Source organism: Ixodes scapularis, unplaced genomic scaffold, assembly GCF_016920785.2.
Source record: "Ixodes scapularis isolate PalLabHiFi unplaced genomic scaffold, ASM1692078v2 PGA_scaffold1__304_contigs__length_218370807, whole genome shotgun sequence".
Taxonomy (NCBI): domain Eukaryota; kingdom Metazoa; phylum Arthropoda; class Arachnida; order Ixodida; family Ixodidae; genus Ixodes; species Ixodes scapularis.
The window spans coordinates 126,746,476-126,762,485 of NW_024609846.1; the positions used below are offsets into that span (position 1 = coordinate 126,746,476).

Genomic DNA, 16,010 nt, shown 5'->3' on the forward strand with positions numbered 1-16,010 from the left:
TTTCGTAGGGTTCCCACGCGAAACAAATCGAGCCTACCCGGCAACGACGACCTGCTAACTAATTTCAGCTCTTGAAGCGAATGTATGTCTCTATTCCCTAAGATAAACGCAAGAGGGGTCTTTTCCCCATATCACTAGAAAGTTTAAGATTACTGTTTTTGTTATAGATGGCTCGCTAGCGGGAGGTTGTGCCGTCAGGCGGTCACCTTGGAGTGCAGGGATTGGGTAGGCGTCCGCAGAGCCCACAAGCCTCAGCACGCGCTAAAGCTAAACTTGCTACAGTCCCGTAAGACTCAGTCAGCACTTCTTGAATCTGTGAAGGACAGCAATTTGATCAAACAACTAGCACTGAAAATTACGCACGCATACAGCTGCAACGCAATAATGGTCTTATGTTCTTGTCAGATTTTTTATAGTTTAGCGTGTCATTTGCTCGCGCCGATATTCAATATATATATTTTTTATTCTGCAAAAAATGGCCGTCACTTCGAAGAAGCAAAAGAAAGAAGAACTCTAAGGTCGCAAATCTATAGCTGTGGCATCGAAATTTGAATATAGAGCGGCAGAACATGTGCGTGTACTTTCGCTCTGCTGTAAATCTACAACTGCGGCAGCCGGTACCGGCAATTAAAGCAAATCCTGCGGAGATCAGCACTTGTAACTCATAAAAGCTATGGGACTACACGCCATTTCACAAGCTGTGTGCAACGCTATCAAAGGCAGAGGTGTTCTTGCACCGTGCCATGTTCCCTTTTGCACAACCACTTGCCCAACGAGAGCCCTGTCTGAAGCCCCGCTCTCGCGTCCGTTTTTCCTGCAATGCTGCCCGGAACTTTTGCAGATGCGACAGCTGCCGTGTTTCCGCCCGTACGGACGTGCACGTGTTATTGAGAGCTTAGCTAGCTTCGTGCACGTGCTGCACCTACTTACGTAAGGGGCATCAGTTAGGACACCATGGCTGGTGACGTCACCAATGCTCACAAACATGGCTGTCCTGCTGACTGGGCGGTTCTATGGTCTCTCCCGTTAGGCGAGTGCGCGCTGAAGGCGAAGTCGCAGGGCGCTTCTGCAACTGGCATTACACACCATGGAGCATTGTCGTTCGTGGCAGACCTTAAGGGAGAGCTTAGTCGGGCCATATGCGCTGCGATAAACGGGAACAAGATACTTAGACGTGTCAGTCAGTGAATTCTAAAGTGCATGCTATAGGTCACGGTCACTCGATGCTAGTTAATTCGTGCCGCGCTGGAAGCAACCTGGTTAATGTCTCTTTTCGCCAGTTTAAAGTTCCCAGACAGACCGCATTGAGTGGTATTGAGCCCTGTGGCGCTGATTAATCAAAACCTTAAACAGATGGAGAGTTGGTTTTTGAATAATAAGTAAACTTTAAACTACCAAAAAACAAATTATATAGTGTTTGCTTCCCCACATAAGGTCACTCCAACAGAGGCGCAAAATATACAAATAGGTAATAAGTCCATTCAAAAGGTAGAACATAATAAATATTTAGAAGTGATTCTTGACTCTTGTTTCAACTGGAAACCGCACATCGAAACATTATATAAAAAACTGGGCTATTCGGTTTACACGTTACTTAAAGCTAGACAATACTTTAATTCGAAAACTTTAAGATTGATTTATTACAGTATTTTTCATAGTCACTTACAATATTGTGTAGTATCGTGGGGTTTTACATACCAAAGCTATCTACAACCGATAGTAACGCTGCAAGAGCGGGCATTGAGAATACTAGAATATGCAAGTTACCCAATTGGCTTACCAAAAACTTATACTACTCCCTGTTTTACTCGAGGCTCTGTTATGGAATTATGGTATGGGGAACAACCACGTCCACAAACTATGGTAAACTAATCGTACTTCAAAAAAAGGTTCTGCGAATTTTGGAAAACTAACGTGGAAATATTCGCGAATTTCAGAGCAGCCCTTATTTTACTAAGCATAACATGCTCAAAGCAAATCAAATCTACTATTTCAAACTTATGCAGACAATACACAAAAGAAAACTCTACGGAGTGAATGAATCTGCTTCACAACTTTATTTATTGAGAAATAGTAAACGTAGAACTCCTAAGGTGCGTACGAACTATGGAAAACAAAAAATCGATTATCAGATTCCTGCATTACTAAACACTATGGAAGATTACACTGATTTTGCACTGTCATTTTATAAGTACAAGAAAGGGATAAAACAAATTATTATAGACAAGGACATTTGTTACGCGTTGTAGAAATGTTTTGTTTTTTGTTACCTTGGGTTCACCACTGGACATGTGAATACTAGAACTTCTGAGTTTTCTTTCTTTATTTTGTTGTGTGAAATGAACATTTTTTTCAGTCCGTTGAATGAAATGTATTTTGCGTACACAGGCATGTGTGTTTGGGCAGAGGGAATGATACAATGATTGTGCCACCTTTTGCACTTCTGTAAACTGTGGGGGGTAGAGGCCCAGTCAGGCAGAAATGCCTTTTGCCACTACCTCCCTACCGGGCATGGCCCGTGAAAATCCCAATAAACTTTCAAACTTTCAAACAACGCCCCCATTCAGCTCCCTTATTTCAAAAACAACAAATAATGCCATTTCATGTGTTAAGAGACTATAGAACTGTAATTCTGGTGCATAATATTGTAATAAATAATATACCACTCCCATCACGTATATTTGTAGAGTCACGAGGAATCAGGTAGAGTCACGAGGAACGTTCTCATAAATAACTTCAATACTCCGCCCTATAGCAATACTTATGGTCAACGTCTAATACAGTATGTAGGTACAAAAATTTGGAACTCATTAAGCACAAACATAAAAAGAAAGTAAAACGTTTGCACTGACTGTAAGAAAGCATTATTTGGAAATGTTTTATAACATGCATTTTATTTGTGAGGCACAAGCACGAGTGCCGGGACCGCACCGCATGCCTTATATTGGTACATTTGTATGGATCCAGAACTAGCCTTGCTGGCTAAGGATCCAGATGGGATATGCAGTAATTTCGATGTATACAAAATATGAATAAAGATTACTATTATTATTACCAGTGGGCTTGATAGCTCAGGGTGACCGAGCCGAGTCGGTACGAGAAACAGAGTAGGGGTTTTTCATATGACGTAAATCCGCCATTTTGTTGTTCAATGTCGACGTTATGATACCCATTAGCATTTGTATAATCTGCACTTGAGGTTGTCATGAGAGTCCTCAGATTGCTCACCTTCAATACTTGCCAGGCAACTAATATCAAGAAAATGGTTGAAGAAATTACGTCAGTGAATATCCATATAGCGCCTCTTTGAGCTGGGGATCGTGACAGTACCGTCAATTTAAAAACAAACATCACATTGTTGAGCATATTTCATGCATCCTGCTTCGAGCGAAGTCGACTGAGCTTTGCAGCGGCACGTGGAGGTGTACTGCACTTCTGCGGTGAACGGCCGTGCAGCATATTGCGTTTGTTTAATTTCCAGCGATTTGAAACCTAGTGCGGATGCAAAGAAGACCCTTAATCTGTGATTAATTTTATGATAAAATTGAATGCCACTGTCATTTAGGAGTAACTAATCCGTATGAACTAAATGTGAGGAAGGACAGTCCATCCCCATAACAAAAGAAAAGCAAAAAAAAAAAAATACAGAAAGATTTAATGACGTATTTTTCAGGAATACGTTAGCATGACCCTTGGAAACGCCACACTAGTCCGCCTTTCAAAAACGCTAACGCTGACCCCTTTACTTTTTTTTTTGTTTGACTTTCTCTTATGCTTCCTTTATTTGTTCTCCCTCTTGTTGGCCTCGTTACGGGGTCCGTGTTATCGTTTCCTAAAGGGGGACGTGTGAGGCGTTTTCCAAGGGTCATGCTAACGGATTCCTCAAGAATCCACCAATGGATCTTGCTGTAATTTGTTTCACACTTTTTTGTACTTTGCCTGTCAGAGTACGTCGACGCCCTTGGATACGGGCATCCATATCACTCGTGGAAAGAACCACATCCTTACCACTCGTGGAAGGAACCGCATACATATCACTCGTGGAGCGAACCGCATTTGCATTACTCGTGGAGTGAACCGCATCCATCGTTTATAATACACACACAAACATCACAGCCCACGCACCACTACTACGGAAACCCAGAGCGAAGAACAACCGGCGACAACAGGGCGGCAACGTTTTTTTGATGAACACGCCGGTCGAGCTCTACCTCTGGGAATGTCCTTCACCCAGAGAACACAGTAAGGTTCGTTGGCTGAACCTTCTAGAATCGCGTACAGACCGAATGTAAATCGACAGGTTGCCAACACAGGAATGCGCCCCCAGAACACATCGTCAACTTGGAACTTTAGAAGCAGAAATAACACAAGAGAGAGAGAGAGAGGCGAATCGCAGATTCACCAGGCCTTTCCGAAACACAACACCGCCGCTTTCCGAAGCACCACAACACCGCTTTGCCTCTACTCGCTGTTCGAGCGTATTCAGATGTGAACGACCAACGTCGAACATCGACATTTTGTGTTCGAACGCGTTCGAAAAGTGTGTATAGAAAACGGCGGCTAGCCTCGCGTCGACTTGCTAATCAATCCAACCAGAGCTCGGTGTTCTGACGCCCCCGCGCGCTCTCGTTTCCTCCTCTCCCGCTGTTTCTACCCGCATTAGATTTATTTTCTCGCTCGCTCTGCACGTGCGTATACGGGCGCCGTATGCTCGCCTCCTGAAATATATGTGAAGGCTCGCAGAGTGCGGGAATTCCAGATGCCGTCACGTGCCTTCCAGCCTTGTTGATAAACATCCTAGCAGCTGTTGATTGAGTGTTTAAAGGGGCGATGCAACGATATTTGTACTTCGCGCAAATACCGCTTAAAACGGATCTCTGACGTTAATGACCTATGAAACACGCGTTCGTTTTTCACCCCACGCAACAGAAGTTTTAGAAAAAAAAAATAAAGAAAAACGAGCACCATTCACCCCCTCAACTCGCTGCCAAAACAAGCGGGAACGTGATCTGGAGCCGATTATATGCCGCCAATGTTGATCATAGCCACGCGCTGGGGTTGGCAAAGCGCAGGACACGAGCTGAGTTCCAGACATTGTTATGGCTCGGCTGTTGTGGTAGTTGCAGCGATTGGACACGGGCCACTACCCGAATGCATGTCGAGGCATCGATTGTCACGAGCCCAGATCGAATGCGTACGCAGTCTTCGCGTCCACTGTGTGAGCAGCATTTGAATATCGTCAGTGCAAAGCTCGATGACGCATTCCCGGGGATCGTACTGTTGTCATTGTCCCCACAGCTCCGTCATCGAATTTCGCGAAGGAGCAAAAAGGCGGCTTTGGAAGGAGAGACTGAAAGAAAAGCTCCGCTTTGATCCTTGGAATTCCGCCGCGACGAGGACGCTTCTTGGTCAGTGGTGTTGCGTTCGAGTATTCTTGGGTCCCACTAGTGCCAGGAAGCCGGTGTAAAGTAAGAAATATTCCTATCCACTGTCGTTGCACAGCCCCTTTAACTACAATGCCTAGAACTCGTCTCCGATTGGTGTGTTTAGCGTGCTATTCCGCCCATGCATCCAAAGTAGTCCCGAAGTGGCAACAAATGACGTCACAAAAGTCGGAGTGTCACGCTGTCGAATGTCGCGATCCTGACAGATAAACGTGGAAGCTAAGAAAAAAAGAAAAAGACGGGAGAACGCGAGTGTCACTGTCGCCATAGCTGCTGAAACTTCCCTGGACTGCCAAGCTGGAGAGCGACCTGCAGGAGGACGGGCGACTGCCACATTCACCTTTTTTCCTGCGACACCGCCAGGATCGCGGCCGGCGACAACGTGACGCGTCGATGACCTCATCAAGCAAAATTGAAAGGCCACTTTTTTTTTTCTTTTTTTTTTTGCCACGGTGAACACATTATTTGGAGACGCGTTCCAGGCACCCTAGTGCCACTATCACGAAACCGAGTATGAATAAACCAGCTTGCCCAGACAAATAGATCGACAGTAAGTAGGCTTAGCACTCAATGTTCTGGGAAGCTACAAAAAAAAAAAAAAAAAACATCTTTTTAAGAATTGAGATAACTATGATTCTGTTTGTTGTTTCGGCAATTTAATTGAAACATGAGCGTTTACGCATTTTTCGAACTCTTCCCTCACTGAAATCTCCCGCACAACCCCGTCACATTGTGCCCGTTACAATTACAGTTTGTGTGGACAATCGTGGGCTGCTCCTAACAGCACGGATGTCAAACTTCACGGAAGTATATAGCTGCGTGTGCTTTTATTGCAAGACGCACGCACGGTAAGCTCCCAGGGATGGTATCATTGAACCAATGAGATTGCACCGAACGCTGTAGAAATCCTCGCTTGCAGAGATATAAAGTGAACCAGCATAATGTTCGGTGTCCCCCGTGTCAGTTAAAACGATACTTGGCACTGAGCGAGGGCGTGATTTAGCTCTTTTATTGTATAAAATAGCGTAGAGGGACGGAGCCAGGAATATAATGCTAGACTTGCACAGGCAACTATTTTTGCAGAGTTATACTCCGAAAAGCAGTTCTTGGCTCACTCAGTGAAAAAAAAGACGGTATTCTGTTGAGCACACTTAGCGAAGTTTATGCGGTTGCGAAAAAGCAAGGCGTGAGCCGCATCGAATAATTTTTTTTCTTCCTTTCTTCGATCGGCCGTAACGTAACTCCGAGTACCAGTTTGCTTGGGGTGTAGGGAAATTACCTGCACCACAGGTTTTGTGAGACGAATGCCTGAAAAGGTTGAGCCGGATCGGGCTCTTAAATGAAAATTTATTAATTTCCTTTTTGATTTTTTTTTCTCAGCAGCTACGCGCGCCTATTGTCAAACGTGCATGCGCCATTCGTTTGGCACTACATGCAATGAGCGCTAGGATTATGATCGTGTCGTTTTGCTGGTCCCTGCGCACAACGCATTTTTCAGATATTGTCCTATTATGAGGTTTGTCATGCGCTGAGATTCTGTTGTTCGCCGTGTTTTTTTTTTTTTGTTTTTTTTTTTGTCTTGTGTTCTACAGGAAAGCGAACGCACAAACAATTTATTTTCTGAAGTGTAAGATACAGAGTAAAACAAGAATTACGTCTCGTTGCCAAAGAACTAAAAAGGAAAAAGAAAGCGGATTTATTTTTTTATATGTGAAGAAGAGAGTACGCGGTCCAGCTGGTGGAGATTTTGACCCCAATACTACGACATACGGTGTTAGACCTATTGATTCGTTTTACTGTTAAAAAAAAACATGTATTTTATTTTTTTAATAACTGATAGTTTATTTCGCTATCACGTTTAACCGACTAGGGGTCTCCAATCTCAGCTTGCTACGGCATTCAAAGAACGCCTTCCACGCAGCGGTCAAGATTACTGTACGCGTTGTTGGTTTAGGCAAATCTAGGAACTGATGTAAGAAACATACGGCAAAACAACGCGACTCAGGAAGCTGTGTTTCAGACGTTCTTTCCTTAGACATGTACTTTTATTTGTCTAGTTGCGGCATTGCAGATGTGCGTATTGAAACTCCAGCATATATTCCGGTTGACGTTGAAACGACGTGCTATTTTTTGTCTATTTTTGTTTTAAGCGGGACACACGTTAGAGAAGTGCTAAGACTGAAATACGTGACGGACGGAAGTATGAACATACAAACATAGTTGTATTTGTTTTCAACAACTAACTGTAATTGGGTATTTACCGTACATGGAAATCCCAAATATGCTGCCAACGAAACCATATTTGAGATCTGCGTCTCTGGGTAATCTGTGTGGTCACGAGTTGTGACCTGTGTTTGGAAGAGTGCAGTAACGATAGTACCGCAACACCCTCGTTTCTTTTTCTTAGAACATCGCGCAATAAGGCACCACATTACCTTAAATGACGGGTAAATAAAGTGGGGAGTGCATAGTGCAGATCCCGCTTAAATTAATTTGAAACTTTGTTTGAACTTTCTTGGATCCCCATAAAATGTTTAGTGGATGGGCAATGCAAAATATCATTGGAGCGCACCAGACGTCTCACTAGTATTTAGCGTCGTCTATTAAAGAACAGTGCTTTCTAAATTTTGACAATTTTTTGTTAAATTCATGTAGAAGGCGACGTGACAGGAAAACAAAATTAAATAAGGATCACCCCCCTCCCTTTCCAGTGCGAGAGACATCATTAGTAAAGAGGAGTTTGACAACGGCTCCGTGTTTCCGGTAAATATTGACAAGCCTGTAAAAGTTAACCCACCAGTCGGTTTTATAAAAATCAGGAAAAACTGAGAAAATTCCGAATGAGAGTTGCCGTTGAATAAGAAAAGCTCAAGTTTCAGGAAGAGAAAATATCTTTACCTGCATCTCTATTTTGGTTTGATCCGGAACACGGTACCCACTGAACTTTTCGCGGTGTGTTCTTCGTTCTTCCGAACCCCATCCCGTATCGGGTATCATTCTCTTATCGGTACCGGGTTGTTTTCCAATGTTCGGCTGACGCACGTGCATGCTTTCAGAGGGGTTGGAGAATCCCATGCTCGTCTTCTTTTTCCTTGGACACCCGATAAACGCGAATATTTTTGTCCGACACCAAAATTCGACATCGAGGAACATCGAATATGTGAGGAAGAAATAACCCCCGAAAAGACACTCCCAACTTTGAAGAAAAGTAAACACCGAAATCACGGAACCCTACCTATGACGGCTTCCCCGTGCAAAACGGAACGCTTAAAGGGGCGCTCAACTGCTTTTTGTAGAAGCTTGTTTTTGATGTCATATTGTTTGTTTGACTTTAGTCGATAAAAATGACTAGTTCTAGATGTAAACTCACTGCAGTTGAAATACACGGACACTATTTTCTCTCGGAAAGGGGGTGGGGGCACTTTCGGGTGCCCCCCACCTTCATTAAATTTGACCATCTGTTTTATTGCTCTTTCTAAGCGCGTTCTGCCTTATATTTTCAGGAAAAAGCAAAATATTTGTGTGTAAGAAGCGTAACACAGCCAATATTGTTGGAAAACGCCGCGTGACGGCGCTCCCTGGCGTCTGCTTTAAGGCGCAGAAAGAGAGGCGTGTTACAATCTTTGATGAGATTTTTAATAGGAAAATTGACCACCCATGAGTGTAGCTTCTTGGAATACTTTTCAGATGCTTAGAGCCCGTATAGTAAGTTATCACAATATATAGACGATCTCAGAATCCACTTGAGTTTGTTTTTCATTTTTCATTTTTTTTTTGTTATGCCAAGTTGATGTGTTTATTTTTCTTGTCACGTCTCCCGGCATTTAGACTATCTTGAATGTTATAAGATATTTTTTTTTTAAACTCTATTTTGGTCGTTTCGTTCATCTTGCGTGCCATTCTGTCTTTCATTGGCGATTATGCAACGTCGTCTTATCTGGGCGAATCACGAACTAACTTCACTAGAATTGGAACACGGGTGCGCTCGTGAATCTTAAGCGACGACCAAAGAAGTTTACGTGCTCTCCGGTTTTTCTTTAAGACGTAAGTTAATTCTTCGCGGAACTTTCGTGGGCTTGCATGTATAATTAATTTCCAAGATTGCGTTTTTTCCTCGCCATGGTGAGTCGTACAATCTTAATTTTGATCACTCTTGTACTCAACACTGTATTCTTATCGCTATTTTAGGGTAATTTCTTTTTAAACATCTTATTTAACACACGTGGTGCGCGTTTGCTAGCGAATCTGGCATTGCGTCAATACGCAGGTCAGACATGACCTATGTACGTTCCATGTCTACTACTGAAATAGCTCATAGAAGCATACGCAATTTGCCTTGGAATCTGGCATTTACTGCACTTCTATTCATGTACACCCGAAACACCAGACGGGTATTCGGGCTGGCTAACGTCCTGCTCTCTAAACATGCACACAACACAATTACGGCACCTACTATAGGATCAACGCCATCCAAGATCTTTGACATCGCACCCGTAACTTTCACTCTGCTCCAAGCTCATGCCGCTTGGCAGTCGAACCTCGCGGTCGATACTTCGTCTCACAAGTTGCGTGCAGTGCTCCGAAAGGCGCGGGTGTGTGAGCTTAGCCCTTAGCTGTGCTATATAGTTCGTGAGCATCTATAGCACGAAAACTCACCTTAAAATCTACGCCCGTCCTCGCAACGAGGAGCAGACCTAATAATTGTGTTGTGTTTATGTTGGGACAGAGGGAAGTGAGTCAACCCCAATGGGCGCCTAAGGTGTCTCCGCGGTAAGTGAGCAATTTAGCCAGTGCAGTACCGCCGCTGGCCTGGGGTTTTTAACGTGCATCACGCAGTAGGGATTTCACGACCGCAGTCCTGCACGATGCTCATCTAGATAGAAACGGGACGAGGCCCGGATAGTTCCCCAGGATCCCTGGTTTTTGCAACGCGAGCTTTCGCTCCTGCAGATGCTTAGAGCTGCGGTGCTCTAATCATAGCCTCTTCTATACTGACTCACAAAGCCTGGCAGAACGCGGCGAGAAGCGGCCGCCGAAATTGAATAGGTAGAGCGGCAGACAACGGATCAGAGGAGAGCCACGTGACAGGTGCTCCGGTGCGGCGAGACGCCAGAACACACTTTTCCCGAGCGATGGAACGTCCGCTCGTGCACCTCGCGTTCCTCTAGCTACCGCAACTTTTCTCGTCGGGTTTGAAAACCATGTTTCGGGTCCTCGCCGTTCCAAAAGCTGTGCGCTGACGTCCAGGTTCCCCGAGAAATGCTCTGTGCTGCTCGCGCTCCCAATCTGCGACCGGACACTCTATGGCCCCGTCGTCGAACTGCCAGGCGTTGTGCGTATAGAGGAGGCTATGCTCTAACATACTCGACAGCCGATCTCCCGATTACTCAGGGCCGGCACGCTAGAACAGCGTCTCAGCCGTGACTGGGCGAAAAAAGCGCTGCAAAGGCTGGGGCACGCGAGCGTCTTGAGACGCGGTTTCAGTCACGCTCAGCTTGTGCGCTGGCATTGGCAGTGCTCTCTTTCACCCAGTCTCAGCTGAGACGTCGCTTCTAGCAAGGTTGCCCTGCAGATTTCGTCGACGTAAATAAGGGCAGTGGACTCAAGAATGCACTGTCTCCAAGCTTTCACCGTGCTTGTTAGACGCAAAATCGAGCTTCTACGCAACTGATAATAAGTAGCCAGGATCACAACTCGTGACGTGACGGCCAAGCTTATTTTTTTAGTCACTTCACGTAGGAGTATCGTAAGAACGCGCCGCCGAAAGAATCTCGGTGCTAATGCAGGTCAATTCCCCCAGTAGCTTTCGACTACGTTTTCTTGCGTTACGTTGGTATACGGAACGCATCCGCCCTTCTTATGTCACGTGGTCTGGCACGTGTCCTGCGAGCGTGTCCTCACGACTTTATGCTGTAGAAGTGGTACATCGAGGCAAGCAATAATAGAGGTTTAGTAGAGCGTATTCCAGAGCTACGCTTTACTGGCGGGAGCTCGTGCCGTCACTTCGAAGCATAGATTGAGCTCTCGTCCTCTGGGCCGGCTTTCCTCAGCGTACGGTCTGCTAAAACTTTATAATCAATAACTAGCACTAAAGTGCCGGGATACTTCTTTTACAAGTAACGACAACCAATACAAATGACAAAACCCATTCCGCCGGAAGACAAGTGCGGAAAGTTCCCACGCGTACGTGGGCGGGGAAAGCGGTTTGTTTCCTGAAATGTCGAGCACGCGTGGTCAATAAGCGCCCTAGTAGAGCTGCGGAAGCTTGTTTGCTGATCGCCTTGACCTGGCAGATTTTTTTTTCTTTTTCAAATTTATGCGCTTGAAAGTTTTATGCTGCACTGGGAATCGTAGCAAAAATAAAACGAAACAAGAAAAGATTGACCTGCAGTCTGATGGTGGACGATTCATTTCGTCTTTCGTTTTTTAGGTGCACACCGTTCCACTAGAAAGCTTCTTGTAGCTCATTCCATGATAGTGCTTTAAAAGTGCCCTTCGCATATTTGCTGAGGTCACAAGCACAGGCATCGGCTGCGTTTATAGCACGCTGGACAATTTTTTTTTTTAAATATTATATGCAGTAACAAATATCTTTGACGTCACTTCAGAGAGGTGGCAATTATGTTTTGTCTCACGTGCAGGGTGTGTGCGTTTGGCAGGCGCCTGTGTCACTTTAGGTCTGGGTATAGCAAAAGCAAGCTTCGTGCTTTGTAGCGCAGCGTATAATACGAGACTGGACATATGCTTAGACCTAAAAAAAGAAAAGAAAAACGGTTTACGCTGTGCCACTTAGCATGACGTAAGCCCGTGAGAAGTCGTGCTCCGTGTAGCAACGCAAACTCCTTTTTTTTATGTCTAAAACATCTTTTTAGGCTCGCCATTGACCAAGCTACGTAGAGTGATTATATAGAGTGGATAATGCATCGTAAGCGGCGAAGTTGGCAGCGCGCACGGTTCTCACACGGTGGTACGGGTTTCCAACCGCACCGGCCTATAGATCTTCATCTTACATTTTGCTGCTCTTGTGGAATGTTCTAGCAAGATCTCGCGGAACGTATCGCTTGTTTCCGTTCAGAACGTTCTGGACAGCACTATTTGTGAAAAAGAAGAGGACATGCTGTCAGTCGCCCTCCAGTCGCAGTCGCCAGGATGAAGTATTTAATAATACAAAACATCAATTTGTCAAGGCGGTTAATTCATGTGGTGTCGCTAAGCACATGTTGGTCAGAAGCGCTTCATTTTCGAGAGAGAATAGAACGAAGGTTCGTGTATTTCCTCACCCTCCCAGGAAGGTGGGTATGGCCAAAACGAATTCCACACAGCGGCATGAAACTTATGCGTCGTCGAATGGGTCTTTGAAATTTTTGGAGAATGTACGATGTGCCCTTTTATTTTCGTTTCAGGCACAAGTTCGCCTCGCTACACGCTTATTTTCAGTTTTACGTTTGCCTGTTTTTTTAACGATAATATGCCAGTTACCATAACCGAATATCAGGGAAGACATGTTTCCAAACATTTACACTTGAAGCGCGAGGCTCAGTATATATATATATATACATATATAGTTTCACGAACAAAAAAAGAAAACACGAACTATTATGCGACTTGCGTCATCGTTGAATATCTCAAAAGTCAGACATTTCAGAATTTGTTCAATAGTGATCGTATCCCAGTTCCCAATGTAAAGGATTATTCGAGACCCGTATCAGATCGTTCATGGATGCCTCCTACCTTGGCAACAGAAGGTCGCTTCGGCGCTATCGCCCGAGAACGGGAAATAATTTAACGAGCGAATCAACCGTCCCGTCCCATCCACACGTTTTGGGGCCGCCACTTCGCACGCACATGTTAGCAAAATCGGTCCGCTCGGGAGACAGATAGGCCAGCTGCGCGAACGCACCGTAATGAATCGAGTGGTCGTCTAATTTGAAAGTGGAATGCGTCGTGGCGATTCATTTGCTCCATACTCGTCTGTGCGTAAACTTTCCGCTGCGTTGTTCGATGTTGTTTTTAGAGAGGCGGCCGATGCCCGCGACTGAAAAGCGACGGTGGAAAGTTTCTGTTTTCATATTCAAATGCGTTTGTGGTGACTTGACATGTTGAGTTTGATGGTTAAAAACGCCGGAGACGTGGAATAAAAATGAAAGCGCCGAACGTTGTGGGGCCCGAACGACAGGAAGTTATTCGCGATTCTGGCGATTTTGTTTGTTGCGTTACTTGCCATCCTGCGAAGGGGAAACACCGTTTCGGTAATGTTTGCACAGTGTGGCATTATAATCTCTTTAATGTTGGGGTGTGGGAAACTCTCTATAGTGTCTTTGCATTTGCACGTGTGTCGATCGCTTATTCGAAAACAAGGTCAATCTATAGACCGCTGCAGTAGACTCCTTCTGCCCGTTGCCATCTTGGTCTATAGATCAACAAAATCACCACGCGGGGGCGCTGTGCGTGCGCAGAAACTAGATTCGAATTATAGGATCAATCACTACACGACCTAAGAAGCATGAGTGACCAAGCCCAACAGAACGGTTGTGGCTTCTAAACAGGGATGTACAAACAGTGGTTGGGTTTAAAAAAGCGCTAAGCCATTCGTAACCTTCAGAGCGCCAGGGAAGCCACGACATCCAGTTAAGCTAGGGACCACACTGCGCTCAAATACTGAAGGAATACATCTCACTCCGCAAAACTCCAATGACGTTGGGCACGCACAGGCTTTGCGTAGTTGGAACGGCTGGACGCGCCACAGCCTCGGGGTTTTCTTATTTGGATTGAGAGAAGTGGCTGCCGCCATCTATATTGTCATGGACACTTGAGTACAATTCGAGGCGGCCGTCTCTGCTGTCTTGGCCAACGCGATATCTCGGTGCGCTGGCGGCGGCCCTCTCCCTCAAGCGCCGAGCGACTGCCCGACAGCGTGGTGAGCGCGATGCTAACGCGTTTTCTCTGACAGAAGGTGCCCACACCTGCAGGTGATGAATTGGCGCTGTAAGCGCTCCATCTAATTAGAGAGCCTACATTGAAGGGAGATTTCATTTTAATCCCTGGGGAGCGTTTACAATTTAATTGCGGACACCTTCTTCGGAAACTGGTCCCAAGAGCGCATGCGCTGCGTAGTCGCGTAGCGAGGAGGAAAGGCGGAGGCATTTGCAGACGATCACGCTTTCGTCACCTGGTCGCAGCTCGTACTGCAAAGGCGGCCCATAAACCACGTGACCACGAACGGGTAGTTGGAAACTCTCTGTAATGTATGTACAGCTCTCTGTTTCTAATGTAACTGAGCGAAGTGGAATGTATTCGCCCCAGTGAAGTATTTACTGCGCTATTCGAGTCGAACCACTCTCACGCGTATGTATAGTTCCAAACAAAGTCTGCGCAGATGCTGTGAGCACCCGAAACGTCACGCTCGTTGTCTCCCGTGCACACTTCGGGTTTTCGAACCACAACCGTTATTTGATCACTGGATGTATTCGGTAGATCGAAGAAATGGGTCTTCCGCATGCCTTGCAGAAGAACAGAAATGCGAGCGTTTTTTATTAATTTATTTATTTTTAAATGGAAAGCAAGATGTGTTTTTTTTCTTCTTCGGCATTGTCCGCCTTCCTGACCTGTTAAAGAACAAATGCACTTGGTCACGTGTACACGGGCTCCGCGTCGGTGCCTGACATACCGGGGAATTCCATCAGCGGCCGCGCTGCCACAGGACGCGCAATACTATTCCACATCCTCGGCAAGACACAAACTTCCGACGTTCGCAAAAAAAGAAAGAGAGAATGGAAAGGAAACGCGTACGTCAATGTATTGGCTCGCAGTTCCAGGTACACTATGGCAGTCGCGTGGGCAACGTTCTCAGGTCACTGTATTGTGACAGATAATATTTTATTGATCGCGTAAAAACATAGTTAATGCGCAGGATGCACGCGGTTATTTGAACTCCGCCAATGTTCAAAGCACTTTATTGAATACGCTTAAAAATTGTGTTTAACAAAACAGAAAGTCAGTGCTCGCGGAATATGGAGAGATTTTACACGTTTGCATGCCTTGTTCTGGAGTAACTTAAGCATCGAGACCTTTAGACGAAATCTCGCGTTTACAGTTATTACACTTTACACTTAGTCTCGTGCACATTACTGAAGAAAGTAATCGCTTACAATAACAACTCACCGTTGAAAAAAGGTATTCGATTAGATTATTCGATTACTTGAGAGGGAAAGTAATTGACCGTTACTTTGAAGAAGTAACAGTTACCCTTTCGAATACTTCAGATATTCGAAACGCCATATCCTTCTGCGGGTTTGAAAACGAGCATTTCGGGCTGTCCGTTATTCGATTAGAATTACCGGGCTACTAACTACTCATCTTTTAAATTCACCACTTTTGATAAACCGTCCTCCCGGCGGAGGGGAAGATAGTAACGATTGCAGGAAATTTATTACTTTCAAGCGTAATCAGAATACTCCTGTAAATACAACGTATTAAAGATAATCAAATGGTTACAAAATTACTCCAAAAGTAATCGATTACGAGTAATTTGATTGAATTGAGTAATTAACGAGTAAATTGAGTCGA

The 16,010-nt window shown here is 45.1% G+C and overlaps 1 protein-coding gene and 1 long non-coding RNA gene across 2 annotated transcripts in view; one reads left to right on the forward strand and one right to left on the reverse strand.

The window, feature by feature from the left end:
• The window catches only part of LOC121836151, a 197,171-nt gene that overhangs the window by 41,354 nt on the left and 139,807 nt on the right, over positions 1–16,010 (reverse strand). The window lies entirely within an intron of this gene.
• The window catches only part of LOC120846751 (carbonic anhydrase 2), a 143,394-nt gene that overhangs the window by 6,377 nt on the left and 121,007 nt on the right, over positions 1–16,010 (forward strand). The gene's annotated exons all lie outside the window — the stretch shown is intronic.